At 49.6% G+C, this 18,011-nt stretch overlaps 2 protein-coding genes across 2 annotated transcripts in view; one reads left to right on the top strand and one right to left on the bottom strand.

Annotated features, from left to right (window-relative positions):
- The window catches only part of TRIP10 (thyroid hormone receptor interactor 10), a 550,254-nt gene that overhangs the window by 148,343 nt on the left and 383,900 nt on the right, over positions 1-18,011 (top strand). The window lies entirely within an intron of this gene.
- Positions 1-18,011, bottom strand: part of ACER1 (alkaline ceramidase 1) — a 48,059-nt gene that overhangs the window by 27,424 nt on the left and 2,624 nt on the right. Inside the window, exons 2-3 of the mRNA XM_050770757.1 lie at positions 15,118-15,182; positions 13,660-13,757 (exon numbers count right to left, since the gene is read on the bottom strand). The gene's annotated coding sequence lies outside the window, so the exon portion shown is untranslated. The remainder of the gene's footprint in view (positions 1-13,659; positions 13,758-15,117; positions 15,183-18,011) is intronic.

Below are 18,011 nucleotides of genomic sequence, written 5' to 3'. Positions count from 1 at the left end.
TCGGCTCACTGCAACCTCCGCCTCCCGGGTTCAAGTGATTCTCCTGCTTCAGCCTCCCGATAGCTGGGATTACAGGCGCCCACCACCATGTCCAGCTAACTTCTACATTTTTAGTAGAGATGGGATTTCACCACGTTGTCCAGGCTGGTCTGGATCTCATGACCTCAGGTGATCCTCCCGCCTCAGCCTCCCAAAGTGCTGATTACAGGCGTGAGCCACCGTGCCCAGCCTAAAAATCTTTTTTTTGTTTTGTTTTGTTAAAGGGATTGAGTTAGAGTTTTAATTAGTACATGAATGGATAAACACAATGTGTGTGGTTCATCCATACCATGGAATATTATTCAGCCCTGAAAAAGGAAGGAAGTTCTGACACAGGCAACAACATGGATAAACTTTGAGGACATCAAGCTGGGTGAAATAAGCCAGATACAAAAGGACAAATCCTGTGTGATCCCACTCCTAGGAAGTCCCTAAAGTCCTCAGAGTCACAGAGACAGGAAGTAGAATGGGGGGTATGAGGGGCTGGGGAGGGGGATGTGGAGTGTTTCTTGGGGACAGAGTTTCAGTTTGGGAAGATGAGAAAGTTCCAGAGGGGACGGTGGTGACGGTTGCACAGACATGTCAATGTGCTTAATGCTGCTGAACTGTGCACTTGATGATTAAAATGATCAGTTTCCTGTTATGTATCTTTTACCATAATTTTACAAAGTATTGATTTAGGTTTTTAAAAGAGGGGTTTGGGGCTGGGCATGGTGGCTCACACCTGTAATCCCAGCATTTTGGGAGGCCGAGGCTGGCGGATCACTTGAGGTCAGGAGTTCAAGACCAGCCTGGCCAACATGGTGAGACCCTGTCTCTAATAAAAATAAAAATAATAACAGGGTGTGGTGGCGCGTGCTTGTAGTCCCAGCTACTCGGGAGGCTGAGGTACGACGATCGCTTGAACCTGGGAGGTGGAGGTTGCGGTGAGCCAAGACTGTGCCACTGTACTGCAGCCTGGGGGACAGAGCAAGACTCTGTCTCCAAGGAACGGCAAGTCAAGGCAAGGCAAGGCGGAAAGAAGAAAGGAAGGAAGGAAGGAGGGAGGGAGGAAGGGAGGGAGGGAGGGGAAGGGGAGGGGGGAGGGGGGAGGGGGGGGGGGAGGGGGGAGGGAGGGAGGGAGGGGGGAGGGAGGGAGGGGGAGGGAGGGAAGGGGGGGGGGAGGGAGGAAGGGGGAGGGGAGGGAGGGGGGGAGGGGAGGGAGGGGGGGAGGGGGGGAGGGAGGGGGGGGGGGGGGGGGGGGGAGGGGGGGGGGAGGGGGGGGGGGGGGGGAGGGGAGGGGAGGGGGGGGGGGAGGGGGGGGGGAGGGGGAGGGGGGGGGGAGGGGGGGGGAGGGGAGGGGGGGGGGGAGGGGGGAGGGGAGGGGGGAGGGGAGGGAGGGGGAGGGGGGAGGGGAGGGGGGGAAGGGGGGGGGGAGGGGGGAGGGGGGGGGGGGGGGAGGGGGGGGGAGGGGGGGGGGGGGGGGGGGGAGGGGGGAGGGGGAGGGGGGAGGGGAGGGGGGGGGGAGGGGAGGGGGAGGGGGGGGGGAGGGGGGGAGGGGGGGGAGGGGAGGGGGGAGGGGGGGGGGGGGGGGGGGAGGGGGAGGGGAGGGGGGGGGGGGGGGGGGGGGGGGGGGGAGGGGAGGGGGGAGGGGGGGGGGGGGGAGGGGGGGGGGAGGGGAGGGGAGGGAGGGAGGGAGGGAGGGAGGAAGGGAGGAAGGGAAGGAAAGGAACTAAAGCTTGACCTGGCTCTGTATAGCACCCCTCCACAAACATACACCATTTAGCCACAGCCCTAGCCCCCAAATCCCCTCCCCAGGTGGACCACGAGGGCAGACAGACACCACCCACCACTGCCACCCCAGCTCCCTAGTAGCGACCCTGACTCCTTCCCCATGGAGTAATTTTGAAACAGTCTCCGCTCTGTGTGTAGGTGGAGCAGATGGTCTCTGAGGCCCCTTTCTGCTCATAGCTGGAACAGGACCCAGCTGCTGAGATCCTGAATCTTGGCGAGGGTTTAATAGCAGGCAGTAAGGTAGTGACTGGCGCCCACGCCCAGCCCAGACTGGAGAACTTGGGCAATCATGGTGCTGACTGGGGAGGACAGAGCAGCCAGGCAGGTGGGTGGGAGCCCGGAGAGAGCTCTGCCTCTGCTAGGAGGAGAGGAGGGGCTAGAGAGAGGGTGACAAACAGAGGCGTGTGAGCTCTCAGTGGTTATTGTAACAGATGCCACAAATTTAATGACTTAGAACAACACACACTTACCATCTTACCTTTCTACAGGTCAGGACCCTGAAATGAGTCTTACAGGCTAAAGATGTCATCACAGCTATGTTCCTGGTCGAGGCTCCAGGAGAGAACCCATTTCCTGCCCTATCGAGTGTCTAGAGGCCACCCATGTCCCTCAACTCGGGGTCCTGTCCTCCACCTTCACAGCCACAGTGCACTCTCTTCCAGTCTCTCTCTGACTTTCTTTTTTTTCTTTTGAGACAGAGTCTTGCTCTGTTGCCCAGGCTGGAGAGCAATGGTGTGATCTCGGCTCACTGCAACCTCCACCTCCAGGGTTCAAGCAATTCTTGTGGCAGGAGAATCCCTTGAACCCAGGAGGTGGAGGTTGCAGTGAGCCAAGATTTCGCCACTGCAATCCAGCCTGGGCAACAGAGCGAGACTTCATCTCAAAACAAAACAAAACAACAACAACAACAAAAAAAAAAACAGTCTAGGCAACATGGGGACCCTATTTCTATAAAATATTAAAAAGTTGGCCAGTGGGGGTACACACATGTGGTCTTAACTTCTTAGGAAGTTGAAGTGGGAAGATTGCTTGAGCCTAGAAGGTCAAAGTTACAGTGAGTTATGTGTGCACCACTGCACTCCAACCTGGGCCACAGAGTAACACCTTGTCTCAAAAAAAAAAAAAAAAAAAAGAGTTATACCCATCTTAGCATTGGGCTTTTTTTGTTTTCTTTCTTTTTTTTTTTTAATTTTTTTTTTTTAGGATGGAGTCTTGCTCTGTCACCTAGGCTGGAGTACAATGGTGTGGCCTCCACTTACCACAACTTCTGCCTCCTGGGTTTAAGCGATTCTCCTATCCCAGCCTCCCAAATAGCTGGGATTACAGGCACCTGCCACCACACCTGGCTTAATTTTTTAATTTTTAGTAGTGACAAGGTTTCACCATGTTGGCCAGGCTGGTCTCGAACTCCTGACTTCATGATCAGCTCGCCTTGGCCTCCCAAAGTGCTGGGATTATAGGCGTGAGCCACCACACCCGGCAGTATTGGTCTTTATACCTGCTTTCTATTTATTTAGTAGCTTTCCATGTAGTGGAGCAATATAAAATTTCCTTTTGAAGTAAAGGTATGCGTTAATGTTTTTGGAAAGTGAACTTGTTTAAAGACAATGTTTAAGTCAATAATGGTTACCGTACAGATTGGCAAAATTTTAGTCTGACAATGCCCAAAGTCACAAAGAACATTATTGGGTAATTGGTGAAATTTGAATATGGAATATAAAGTAGATAATAATATTGTGTCCGTGTTCGTTTTCTGAAGTAGATAAATGAATTCTGGTTGTGTAAGAGAGTTTCTTAGTTTTTGTTTTTGTTTTTGTTTTTCAGATGGAGTTTCCCTCTGTCGCCCAGGCTGGAGTGCAGTGGCTTGATCCCGGCTCACTGCAATTTCTGCCTCTGGAGTTCAAGAAATTCTCCTGCCTCAGCCTCCTGAGTAGCTGGGATTACAGGTGCCTGCCACCACACCCAGCTAATTTTTATATTTATAGTAGAGACAGGGTTTTGATATATTGGCCAGGCTGGTCTTGAATTCCTGGCCTCAAATGATCTGCCCGCCTCGGCTTCCCAAAGTCCTGAGATTACAGTCATGAGCCACTGTGCCCAGCTCTTTTTTTGCAACCTCTGCCTCCCGGGTTCAAACGATTCTCATGCCGCAGCCTCTGGAGTAGCTGAGATGACAGGTGCCTGCCACCACACCCGGCTAATTTTTGTATTTTTTTTTTTTTTAGTATAGACAGGGTTTCCCCATATTGGTCAGGCTGGTCTTGAACTCCTGACCTCAGATGATCCACCTGCCTCGGCCTCCCAAAGTGCTGGGATTACAGGCATGAGTCACCGCACCAGGCCAAAAGATTTTTCTTTATTTTTTGAGACGAAGTCTCGCTCTGTCGCCCAGGCTGGAGTGCAGTGGCATGATCATGGCTCACTGCAAGCTCCGCCTCCTGGGTTCACACCATTCTCCTGCCTCAGCTTCTCGAGCAGCTGGGACTACAGGCGCCCACCACCGCGCCCGGCTAATTTTTTTTTTTTTTTTGAGACGGAGTCTCGCGCTGTTGCCCAGGCTGGAGTGCAGTGGCCGGATCTCAGCTCACTGCAAGCTCCGCCTCCCGGGTTTACGTCATTCTCCTGCCTCAGCCTCCCGAGTAACTGGGATTACAGGCGCCCGCCAACTCACCCGGCTAGTTTTTTGTATTTTTTTAGTAGAGACGGGGTTTCACCGTGTTCGCCAGGATGGTCTCGATCTCCAGACCTCGTGATCCACCCGCCTCGGCCTCCCAAAGTGCTGGGATTACAGGCTTGAGCCACCGCGCCCGGCTAATTTTTTGTATTTTTAGTAGAGACGGGGTTTCACCTTGTTAACCAGGATGGTCTCGATCTCCTGACCTCGTGTTCCCCCGCCTCTGCCTTCCAAAGTGCTGGGATTGAAAGTTTTTTCTTTAAGTTGCTGATGCCGAGTACTGGTGAGGATGGGAAGTGGGGGAGTGGTAGAAACGTGAGAGGCCAACCACTTTGGAAAACTGTTAGAACAAGACAATTCAACAAATATCTGTGTCCTGAGAGTTATATCTCACATAAGCAAAGAGCATGGAGGGTGAAGTCATTCCAGAAGGCTCAGGCAAGTGAGAATTTAGCAATCCAGGCCCCTTCCTTCCTTCTCATGATGCTTCCATCCCAGCCTGTGGCCTCCATCCCAACACGTGACCTCCACTCACAAAATGTGGGCCTCCTCCCAACTTGTGGCTCTCAATTCCAACATGTGCCCTTTGCTCCCAACATGTGGCCTCCATACCCATCATGTGGCCTCCATCTCAACATGTGGCCTCCACTCCCAATATGTGGCCTCCACTTTCAACATGTGGCCTCCATACCCATCATGTGGCCCCCATCTCAACATGTGGCCTCCACTAACAAAACGTGAGCTTCCTCCCCAACTTGTGGCTCTCAATCCCAATATGGCTTTGGTGTACCTCCTATTGGTCAGAACTAGTCACATGACCTCCACTAGATGAAAGGGTTGCTGGGAAATGTAATCTCTAGCACAGCAGCCACTTCCTGGTACCCACTTTACCCTGTGGGAAAGGAGTCTGAATCTATAAACTACAACAGGCTGCCTCCATCACATTTAGTAAAGGTGAAAATGAACATGTCCTACAACCAGGAACTCACTTCCTGGATTTATATCCCCCTGAGAAACTCCCACAAACGGACCCAGGATTCCGGTACAAGATTATTCAGAGCAGCCCTGCCTGCAATAGCAAAACCATGGATCTATTCACAAACATGACTGAGTTAAAGAATTGATAAGTAAGGCCGGGCGCGGTGGCTCACGCCTGTAATCCCAGCACTTTGGGAGGCCGAGACGGGCGGATCACGAGGTCAGGAGATCGAGACCATCCTGGCTAACATGGTGAAACCCCGTCTCTACTAAAAACAAAATACAAAAAAGTAGCCGGGTGAGGTGGCGGGCGCCTGTAGTCCCAGCTACTCGGGAGGCTGAGGCAGGAGAATGGCGTAAACCTGGGAGGCGGAGCTTGCAGTGAGCTGAGATCCCGCCATTGCACCCCAGCCTGGGCGGCAGAGCAAGACTCCGTCTCAAAAAAAAAAAAAAAAAAGAATTGATAAGTAGGCCAGGCATGGCGGCTCACGCCTGTAATCCCAGGAGCCCAAGATGGGTGGATCACCTGACATCCAGAGTTCAAGACCAGCCGGGTCAACATGGTGAAACCTTGTCTCTACTAAAAATACAAAATATTAGCCAGGCAATGGGAGGCAGAGGCAGAAGAATGGCGTGAACCCGGGAGGTGGAGCTTGCAGTGAGCTGAGATTGCGCCACTGCACTCCAGCCTGGGCGACAGAGCGAGACTCCGTCTCAAAAAAAGAAGAAAAGAAATATTAGTCAGGCGTGGTGGGGTGCCTTTAATCCCAGCTACTCGGGAGGCTGAGGCATGAGAAGCGCTTGAACCCAGGAGGCAGAAGTTGCAGAGAGCCAAGATCACGCCATTGCCATTGCACTCCATCCTGGGCAACAAGAGCAAAACTCCATCTCAATTAATTAATTAATTAATTTATTAAAGACTCTTTAAGTAAATAGTGGATTCTCCTGCCTTGGCCTCCTTAGTAGCTAGGACTACTGGCGCCCACAATCATGCCTGGCTAATTTTTTTGTATTTTTAGTAGAGACAGGGTCTCACCATGTTGGCCAGGCTGGTCCTGAACTCCTGACCCCAAGTGATCCTCTTGCCTCAGCCTCCTAAAGTGCTGGGATTGCATGCGTACGCCACCATGCCTGGCCAGTGCAGATATAAGTTTTCAACGCATCTGGGTAAATACCAGGGGGCACAATTGTTGGATTATTTTGTTGTTTTTTTCTTTAAACCATATATGTTTGTTATATATCCTCTTGTGAAGGTATATTTCACAATAATCAATTTATTTTATTTATTATTATTATTATTATTATTATTTTGAGATGGAGTCTCGTTCTGTCATCCAGGCTGGAGTGCAGTAGCGCAATCTCAGCTCACTACAAGCTCCGCCTCCTGGGTTCACGCCATTCTTCTGCCTCAGCCTCCCGAGTAGCTGGGACTACAGGCGCCCGCCACCGTGCCCAGCTAATTTTTATATTTTTAGTAGAGATGGGATTTCACCGTGTTAGCCAGGATGGTCTCGATCTCCTGATCTCATGATCCTCCTGCCTCAACCTCCCAAAGTGCTGGGACTACAGGTGTGAGCCACCACGCCTGGCCTTTTTATTTTATTTTTGAGATAGAGTCTTGCTTTTTTGCACAGGTTGGAGTGCAGTGGTACAATCAGCTTATGCAGCCTCCAACTCCTGGGCTCAAGCCATCATCCTGTTTCAACTACTCCCAAGTACTTTCAACTACTAGTACTCCAAGTAGTTGAAACTACGAAAGTGTGCTACCACTTCTGGCTAAGTTTTGTATTTTTGTGGGGTAGGGATGAGGTTCCACCATGTTGCCCAGGCAGGTCTCCAACTCCTGGGCTCAAGTCCACCCACCTCAGCCTCCCAAAGTGCTGGGATTACAGGCCTGAACCACCATGTCTGAACAACAATCAATTTAAAAATTAGAAGTGTGGGCTGGGCGTGGTGGCTCACACCTGTAATCCCAACACCTTGGGAGGCCAAGGCAGGCAGATCACGAGGTCAGGAGATCGAGACCATCCTGGCTAACATGGTGAAACCTCATCTCTCCTAAAAATACAAAAAAATTAGCCGGGCGTGGTGGCGGGCGCCTGTAGTCCCAGCTACTCAGAGAGGCTGAGGCAGGAGAATGGCGTAAACCCGGGAGGCGGAGCTTACAGTGAGCCAAGAGCGCGCCATTGCACTCCAGCCTGGGCGACAGAGTGAGATTCCGTCTCAAAAAAATCAAAACAAAAAAACCAGACGACTTATAAACAAATGGATGTGGCTGTGTGCCAATAAAAATTTATTCAAACACAACTTCATCTACAAACAATACACTGAGGCCAGGCGTGGTGACTCATGCCTGTAATCCCAGCACTAGCACTTTGGGGGGCCCAGGTGGGTGGATCACCTGAGGTCAGAAGTTCGAGACCAGCCTGACCAATATGGTGAAACCCCCATCTCTACTAAAAATACAAAAATTAGCCAGGCGTGGTAGCGGGTGCCTGTAGTCCCAGCTACTCAGAGAGGAGGCTGAGGCAGAAGAATTGCTTGAATCCAGGAGGCAGAGGTTGCAGTGAGCCGAGATTGCGCCACAGAAACTCCAGCCTGGGTGACAGAGCGAGACTCTGTCTATAAATAAATAAATAAATATAAAACAAAATAAAACCCAAACAATACACTGGTTGTAGTTGCCAACGCCTGGCCTAGATTCTACAATTAACATTTTGTTCTATTTGTTCAATCACATAGCTGTTAATATATCCATATTTTCATCTCGTCATCCCTCCATTTTATTTATTTATTTATTTTAATGATTTAATTATTATTATTATTGGAAATGGGGTCTCCCTGTATTGCCCAGGCTGCTTTCAAACTCCCAGGCTCAAGTGATCCTCCCACCTCAGCCTCCCAAGCTGCTGGGATTCCAGGCGTGAGCCACTGAGCCTGGCCATCACATTATCTTCCGAGGTGGGTTAACTCCATGACTTACCAGAAGAAGGGTTGCCACATAAAATACAGGACACCCAGTTAAATCAGAATTTCAGATAAATGAGGGATAAGTGTTTAGCATAAATATGTTCCAAATATTGCATAAGATCGGATTATCCTCAAAATTATTCTTCATGTATCTGAAATTCAAATTTAAATGAGCCTCCTGTATTTTTAGGTGCTAAATCTGGAAGCTCTAATCTGGAAGTATCTCTTCAACTGAGTCTGTCTCATTCCTTCCTCCAAAAAAGAGTTTGAAAAAAGTTTTCATTAAGTGGCATTATGTCATTTCTATTGCCTCCTCTACCAAAATCCAATAACCTCAAATGGGTACTCTGAGGTTAACCTTTTATTTCACTCATTCTTTCCTCCTCCTCCTCCTCCTCCTCCTCCTGGGTGACAGAGCGAGATTTCGTCTGGAAAAAAAAAAAGATGATTAAAGACTGAGCCCTGGAGCTCTCCAAGACAGAAGGGTCTCTTAAAGGACCAATCTGATGAGAGGGAAAAAAATCTTTCATCACAAAGAAAACATCCATTTACAGGGGACTAGTTAACTAAATTATGGGTTTTGATATCATGGACATGGAATGCTCCACAGGCATTTAAAAAAAAAAAAAAGATGACAAAAGTTCTGAGTCACCATTTGGATTCTCCAGAACAGATCCTGAGAAATAATTTGGGGTGTGAGATTTTTATTGGGACTCACAGTTGTCAAAGAAAGAAGCAGAGCAGGCCGGGCACGGTGGCTCACGCCTGTAATCCCAGCACTTTGGGAGGCTGAGGCGAGTGGATGATGAGGTCAGGAGTTTGACACCAGTCTGGCCAATGTGGTGAAAACCCGTCTCTACTAAAAATACAAAAATTAGCTGGGCATGGTGACGGGCGCCTGCAGTCCCAGCTACTCTGGAGGATGAGGCAGAAAAATCGCTTGAACCTGGGAGGTGGAGGTTGCAGTGAGCTGAGATAGCACCACGGCACTCCAGCCTGAGCAACAGAGTGAGACGCTATCTCAAAAAAAAAAAAAAAAGAAGAAGAAGAAGAAGCAGGGCTGGGTTTGGTGGCTCACGCCTGTAATCCCAGCGCTTTGGGAAGCAGAGGCAGGTGGATAGCTTGAGCCTAGAGTTTGAGATCAGCCTGGGCAACATACGGAGCCCCAATCTCTTCAAAATAAAAGAAAGAGAGAGAGAGAAGAAAGGAAAGGAGGGAGGGAAGGAAGGAGGGAGGGAGGGAGGGAAGGAAGGTAGGGAGGGAGGGAGGGAGTGAGACAGGGAGGGAGGCCAGACAGGACTGGGCAAAGGGAGAAGTTAAAGTGGTGTTGAGCATGGACAAAGCCTTGGCTAATCAGCGAGGGACTCTAGAGCCAGTGTGCCTCATCAGAGCATCCCACGTGAAGTCAGAATACCCAGACCTTTATTCTTCTGCCTTGCCCAGTCACTGGCTGTGGGCTGCCCTGGGACAGATGGGGCTTTGAGGGAAGTGGCTCTCTGCACCTGAAGGTGACCCTAACCATGGAAGCCGGAGGTTTCTGCTCACAATACATCCCTTGGCTGGTCAGCAACTCCCTCCTTGAAAGGGGATCTGGGCCCGGGCGTGGTGGCTCATGCCTGTAATCCCAATACTTTGGGAAACTGAGGTGGAACAAACACTTGATCCCAGGAGTTCAAGACCAGCTCAGGCAACATAGCAAGACCTCGTTTCTACCAAAAATACAAAAAGTAGCCCACTGTGGTGGCGCATGCCTGTGGTCCCAGCTACTCCAGAGGCTAAGGCAGGAGGATCGCTTGAGCCCAGGAGGTTGAGGCTGCAATGAGCCATGATTGCACTACCGCACTCCAGCCTAGGCGACAAAGTAAGACCCTGCCCTGTGTCAAAAGAAAAAGGAAAGAAGGGAAAGGAAGGAGAGGGGAGGGAAAGGGAGGGGAGGGGAGGGGCGGGGAGGGAAGGGGCCAGGCAGTGGCTCACGCCCATATTCCCAGCATTTTGGGAAGCCGAGGCGGGTGGATCACAAGGTCAAGAGATCGAGATCATCTTGGCCAACATGGTGAAATCTTGTCTCTACTAAACATACAAAAATTAGCTGGGCATGGTGGCACACGCCTGTAATCCCAGGTACTTGGGAGGCTGAGGCAGGAGAATCGCTTGAACTCGGGAGGCGGAGGTTGCACTGAGCCGAGATCGTGCCATTGCACTCCAGCCTGGGCGACAGAGCAAGACTCCGTCTCAAAACAAAGACATAAAATAAAATAAAAGAAGAGAAAAGGAAGAAGGAAGGAAGGAAGGAAGGAAGGAGAGAAAAAGGAAAACTCCGTGAAAGCAGGGATTGTTGTCTGTTTTTCCTTGCATTTGCTTGCTTTGTTTTATAGGAATAAAAACATCAGGAGCTAGGCCGGGCGCAGTGGCTCAAGCCTGTAATCCCAGCACTTTGGGAGGCCGAGACGGGCGGATCACAAGGTCAGGAGATCGAGACCATCCTGACTAACATGGTGTGAAACCCCGTCTCTACTAAAAAATACAAAAAACTAGCCAGGTGAGGTGGCGGGCGCCTGTAGTCCCAGCTACTCAGGAGGCTGAGGCAGGAGAATGGCATGAACCCGGGAGGCAGAGCTTGCAGTGAGCTGAGATCCGACCACTGCACTCCAGCCTGGGCGACAGAGTGAGACTCCGTCTCAAAAAAAAACAAAAAAACAAAAAAACCTCAGGAGCTCTACCCCAATGCTGTGTACATAGTAAATGCTCAGTAAATATCAATGGAATAAATAAACAAATTTCCCAGCTCCTCTGCAGCCAGGTGTGGCCATGTGAATAGATCCTAGCCAATAGAAACTTTGTGTGACACAATCACCCTACCAACTCTGGATGCCAACCTCAACTGTGACTGGGAGAGAAAGACATGTCTATCTTATCTAAGTCTTTGGTATTTCTCTCCCTCACAGTCATATCTAACCATGTAATTAAACCAGTGAAGGCACTCCATAAATATGAGTTACGGGCCAGGCGTGGTGGCTCACGCCTGTAATCCCAGCACTTTGGGAGGCCGAGGCGGGCGGATCATGAGGTCAAGAGATCGAGACCATCCTGGCCAACACGGTGAAACCCTGTCTCTACTAAAAATACGAAAAATTAGCCGGGCATGATGGTGGGCACTTGTAGTTCCAGCTACTCGGGAGGCTGAGGCAGGAGAATTGCTTGAACCTGGGAGGCGGGGGTTGCAGTGAGCCGAGATTGCGCCATTGCACTCCAGCCTGGGCAAAAAGAACGAAACTCCATCTCAAAAATAATAATAAATAAATAAGAGTTATATTCCATACTATGGATGCTTGATAATTTGGTTTAAAATTTGGCCAGGCACAGTGGCTCATGCCTGTAATCCCAGCACTTTGAGAGGCCGAGGCAGGAGGATCGTTTGAGACCAGGAGTTTGAGTTCTGCCTGGACAACATAGCAAGACCCTGCCCTTACCCCCCCAAAAAAAATTAGCCGGGTGTATTGGCGTGCACCTGTGGTCCCAGCTACTCAAGAGGCTGATGCAGGAGGAACACTTGAGCCTGGGAGGTCAAGGCTGCAGTGAGCCATGATTGGGCTACTGCACTCCAGCCTGGGTGACAGAGTGAGATGCTGTCTCCAAAAATTAAATAATAAACTAATTTTAAAATTCAAGCCATTCAAGTCGTCCCCTCTTACGAGGCATTTATTTGCAATTCTTTGCTAATATGTGTATGATAGACTATCTCCAGAGACACTCGCCATCACTTTCCATCCTGTTATGCCCCTGCCACTCCTCCCCCGAGTCTATTTCATCTCCTCTTCCCCTTGAATTTGGGTTGGGCCATGTGACTTGCTCTGACCAATGGAATGCGGCGGAAGAGCTACCATGTGGCTTCCAAGCCGATCATTTAAGAAGACAAGTAGCAGCCGGGCACGGTGGCTCAAGCCTGTAATCCCAGCACTTTGGGAGGCCGAGACGGGCGGATCACGAGGTCAGGAGATCAAGACCATCCTGGCTAACACGGTGAAACCCCATCTCTACTAAAAAATACAAAAAAAAAAAAACTAGCCGGGCGAGGTGGCGGGCGCCTGTAGTCCCAGCTACTTGGGAGGCTGAGGCAGGAGAATGGCGTAAACCCGGGAGGTGGAGCTTGCAGTGAGCTGAGATCTGGCCACTGCACTCCAGCCTGGGCGACAGAGCCAGACTCCCTCTCAAAAAAAAAAAAAAAAAGAAGAAGAAGACAAGTAGCTTTTGCTAACTCTCTCTGAAGTCGGTTGCCATATGGGGAACAAAGACCACCATACCGTGCAGCCACGTGGAGAGAGAGAGGACTCACTGGGGCTCCAGATATGTGAGTGGAGAATGTTCCTTGTGGATGTTCCAGTCCCAGGAAATCCTAGCTGAGCCCAGTCCAGATTCTCAAATTATGAGAAATGATAAACTGTGGTTGTTTCAAACTCCTAAGTTTAGGAGTGGTTTGTTACACAGCATTAACTAACTGAAACACAGGTGATGAACAACTCTGCCATAAGCAACTCTGTGGTCAAATCTTAGCGCACAGGTGCACACCTTTGATCATTTCCTAAAAACAAATGACTAGAAGTGGGTTCTGTGAATTTGAAATTTGGTGTCAACTTGATTCCCAGAGAAACTGTAGCAAAGTCCATGAGCCATTTATTGACGCATCCATTCATCCACAGCCTCTTCAGCACTGAGAGTTTCCTTTTCTTTTCCTAATTTTCCATTTCTATCATTTCAATAGGCCCATTTGCATTCATTCCAGAGAAGGTAACAGCGATGACAGCTTCTCTCTGATCATGGAGTGATAACCAAAAACCAGTAGGGCAGGTTGATTTGCAGCCAAGAGCCAAAATACTCATTCATTCAGAACTTACTGAGCAAGGTTTAGAGGAACAAAAACATTAAATATTTATGGAGTCCAGGTGTGCTAGCTCACGCCTGTAATCCCAGCACCGAGAGGCCAAGGCATGGGGATCATTTGAGGTCATGAGTTCAATATCAGCTTGGACAACAACATAAGAGAAATTCTGTCTCTACAAAAACAAAAACAAAAATTAGCTGGGCGTGCTGGCTTGCACCTGTAGTCTCAGCGACTTAGCAAGCTAAGGTGGGAGGATTGCTTGAACCCCGGAGGTCAAGGCTGCAGTGAGCCATGTTCACGCCACTGTACTCTAGTCTGAGTGACAAAGCAAGGGAGACAAACTCACCTTCAACTCCTTCCCTGTGTTGACATCCCAGCGCTTTGGGAGGCCGAGGTAAGAGGGTTGCTTGAGACCAGCCTGGACAGCATAGTGAGGCTCTGCCTCTACAAAATAAAAATCAATAAATAAAGTTGCTTTTTTTTTTCCATCTATTTCAGATCACTATCCACTTTCATCTAAATCGTGGTTCTTGGCCAGGTACAGTGGCTCACACCTGTATTCCCAGCACTTTGGGAGGCAGAGGCAGGTGGATCACCTGAGGTCAGGACTTCGAGACCAGCCTGACCAACATGGTGAAACCCCGTCTCTACTAAAAACACAAAATTAGCTGGGCGTGGTGGCATGTGCATCTATTCTCAGCTACTTGGGAGGCTGAGGCAGGAGAATCGCTTGAACCGGCAAGGCGGAGGCTGCAGTGAGCTCAGATCATACCATTGCACAACGGCCTGGGCAACAAGAGTGAAACCCCGTCTCATAAAATAAAATAAAATGAAATAAAATAAAATAAATCATGGTTCTCAGGCCAGCTGTGATGGCTCACACCTGTAATCTCAGCACTTTGGGAGGCTGAGGCAGGTGGATCACCTGAGGTCAGGAGTTTGAGAACAGCCTGTCCAACACGGTGAAACCCCATCTCTAATAAAAATACAAAAATTAGCCAGGCACGGTGGTGCGTGCCTGTAGTCCCAACTGCTTGGGAGTGTCAGGCAGGAGAATCGCTTGAACACGAGAGATGGAGGTTGCAGTGAGCCAAGATCACACCACTGCACCCTAGCCTGGATGACAGAGCGAGAAACCGTCTCAAAAAAAATAAATAAGTAAATAAATAAATAAATAGTGATTCTCAGATGGGAGCGACTCTGCCCCCTGGGGGATACTTGGCAAATGTCTGAGACACTTTTTATTGTTAGGGGAGCATTTTTTTTTAATTGATGGGGGTAGGGGTGGGGTGCTCCTGCTATCCAGTGGGTGAAGGCCAGGGATGCTGCTCAGCACCCTACAGTGGCCTGGGTGGCCTTTTGTCCTCTCAAAGTATTCTCCAACTCAGATTTTCAATCGTGCCAAGGTTGAAAAACCCTACTTTAAGTGAAATGCAATAGAATAGGATCAAATAGAATAGAAAATATCAAAGGACATTGCTCAAATAATAAGCTTCATTTCATAAGACTTTTGTATTTTTGTATACTCAGACACTATATTAGATACGTTTCTCCTTGTGAGCCCGAATCAAAAAGCTTTAATTGACTGAGTGCAGCAGCACACGCCTGTAATCCTAGCACTTTGGGAGGCCGAGGCAGGAGGATTGCTTGAGCTCAGGAATTTGAGACCAGCCTGAGCAACATATTGATACCTTGTCTCTGCAAAAAAAAAAAAAAACAAACAAACTTTAAAAACATTAGCAGGCCCTGTTGGCGTGTGCCTGTGGTCCCAGCTACTTGGTAGGCTGAGGTTGGGAGGATTTACCTGAGTCCAGAAGTTTGAGGCAGCCGTGAGCTATGCACCAGAGCCAAACAAGATAGCAGAATGTTCTGCAAATAAAAAAAGAAACAAATGAATTAATGCAATTGTTTATGATGGCAGTCACACCAAAATGAAAATTAAACAAGGCAAATGTTCTAGAGTGCCTGGGATATTAGCAAAGGTGTTCAGGGAAGGCTTCTCTCGGGGATGACATTTGAACTGAGATTTTTTTCTTTTTTTTTTTTTTTGAGATGGAGTCTCACTTTGTCGCCCAGGCTGGAGTGCAATGGCGTAATCTTGGCTCACTGCAACTTCTGCCTCCCGGGATCAAGCGATACTCCTGCCTCGGTCTCCCAAGTAGCTGGGACTACAGGCACGGGCCACCATGCCTGGCTAATTTTTGTGTTTTTAGTAGAGACAGGGTTTCACCCTGTTGGTCAGGTTGGTCTCGAACTCCTGACCTCAGGTTATCTGCCTGCCTTGGCTTCCCAAAGTGCTGGGATTACAGCCGTGAGCCACTGTGCCCGGCTTTGAGTTGAGATTTACATGTTGGAAGAAGCCGGGACTCCAAGCAGAGTAAAGCAAAGGCTTTGTGGCTGGACTGAGCTTGGTGTGTTTGGGGCATGAAAATCGGACCAGGGTAGGGAAGGAGATATGGGGAGTCGGCAGGGGGGATGGGAAACCGTGGTTCAATTCAGCTTTCTCAGCTGAGCTCGGTGGCTCACACCCGTGATCCGAGGACTTTGGGAGGCCAAGGCGGGGGGATCACTTGAGGTCAGGAGTTGCAGACCAGTCTGGCCAACATGGTCAAACCCTGTCTCTACTAAAAACACAAAAGTTAGCTGGGCGTGATGGTGGGTGCTACTCGGGAGGCCAAGGCCTGAGAATCGCTTGAACTCGAGAGGCGGAGGCTGCAGTGAGCCAAGATCGTGAGCGAGAGACCCCCGTCTTAAAAAAAAAAAAAAAAAAATTGGCTTTCTCGGGGATCTCTTAGAGTGAAGAATGAAGAAGAGACAGTGTGTCACAGTGACATGGGCGAAACTGGAGTACCTGTTAGGGAGCTATTAACAATGAAGAATGTGAAAAGCAGTTGCAATGCAGAGAAATGAAGCTGATTAAACAAAGGGAGACAGGGAGGGCATCTAAGAGGACCTCGCCACCCCACGTCAGAGGTTGGGCAGACAGGGGGTGCAGGGCAGCGTCCGGAGGAGTGGAGGAGTGGCTGCAGGGATGATGGCAGCTGCTGTCCTGGCCCTTCTCCCCAGGGCGGGGGCAGGAGCTGGGGCCCTGGGGGAACCGGCCCGGCAGGGCCACCCACCTGACTCACAGTAGAAACTGGGACAGCGGCTGTAATCCCAGCTACTTGGGAGGGTGAGTCAGGAGAATCACTTGAACCCAGGAGGCAGAGGATGCAGCAAGCCGAGATCACGCCACTGCACTCCAGCCTGGGCATTAAGAGCAAAAGTCCATCTCAAAAACAAAACAAAACAAAACAAACAAACAAAAAAACGAATCACAGCAGACTCCTGAAGTGGATTTTGATGTATAAGAAGGAGTTTACCAAGCAGTAAGTGGTAGACTTTTTTTTTTTTTTTTTTTTTTTTTTCGGTGACAGAGCGAGACCCTGACTCAAAACAGAAAAAGAGTCTACCGGCCGGGTGCAGTGGCTCACGCCTGTAATCCCAGCACTTTGGGAGGCAGAGGCAGGTAGATCCTGAGGTCAAGAGATCAAGATCATCCTGGCCAACATGGTGAAATCCCATCTCCACTAAAAATACAAATATGAGCTGGGCAGGCCGGGTGCGGTGGCTCACGCCTGTAATCCCAGCACTTTGGGAGGCCGAGGCGGGCGGATCACGAGGTCAGGAGATTGAGACCATCCTGGCTAACACAGTGAAACCCTGTCTCTACTAAAAATACAAAAAATTAGCCGGGCGTGGTGGCGGGCGCCTGTAGTCCCAGTTACTTGGGAGGGCTGAGGCAGGAGAATGGTGTGAACCCGGGAGTCGGAGCTAGGAATGAGCCGAGATTGTACCATTGCACTCCAGCCTGGACAAGACTCCGTCTCAAAAAAAAAAAAAGAGTCTACCACTTACTGCTTGGTAAACTCCTTCTTATACATCAAAATCCACTTCAGGAGTCTGCTGTGATTCTTTTTTGTTTGTTTGTTTGTTTGTTTTGTTTTGTTTTTGAGACGGAGTTTTGCTCTTATTCCCCAGGCTGGAGTGCAGTGGCGCGATCTCGGCTCGCTGCATCCTCTGCCCCCTGGGTTCAAGTGATTCTCCTGACTCACCCTCCCAAGTAGCTGGGATTACAGGCATGCGCCACCATGTCCAGATTATTTTGTATTTTTAATAGAGATGGAGTTTCACTGTGTTGGTCAGGCTGGTCTCGAACTCCTGTCCTTAGGTGATCCACCCGCCTTGGGACCCCAAAGTGCTGGGATTACAGGCGTGAGCCATTACAACACCTCGCCTGAACCTGCTGTGATTGGAAGGACTGCCCGGGGAAAAAACAAACAAACAAAAAAAAAAACCCACTTCAAATAGACCCCCATGTGGGAGGACTTGAGACTCCCATGGTCCCTGATCTAAGACATCAATAAATAATTCAGACTGGGTACTTTTTACACATTTTTGGACCCTTTCTGAGGACCTTCTGCACAAACCTAGGAGGTAGGTTATCATTATCCCAACTCTGCAGATGCCTCCAAAGCCCTCTGCCTTTTACCTATCTCCTTTATCACCTCTTCATCTCTTGGTTCAATGTGTATTTAATAAGCACCTACTGTGTGTCAGGCACCATTCTAGACTTTGGGGATGAAGTAGTGACACTGGCTTTCTCGGGGATCTCTTAGAGTGAAGAGTGAAGAAGAGACAGTGTGTCACAGTGACATG

Source organism: Macaca thibetana, chromosome 19, assembly GCF_024542745.1.
Source record: "Macaca thibetana thibetana isolate TM-01 chromosome 19, ASM2454274v1, whole genome shotgun sequence".
Lineage (NCBI taxonomy): Eukaryota > Metazoa > Chordata > Mammalia > Primates > Cercopithecidae > Macaca > Macaca thibetana.
This window is presented reverse-complemented; position numbering and strand designations above follow the sequence as displayed.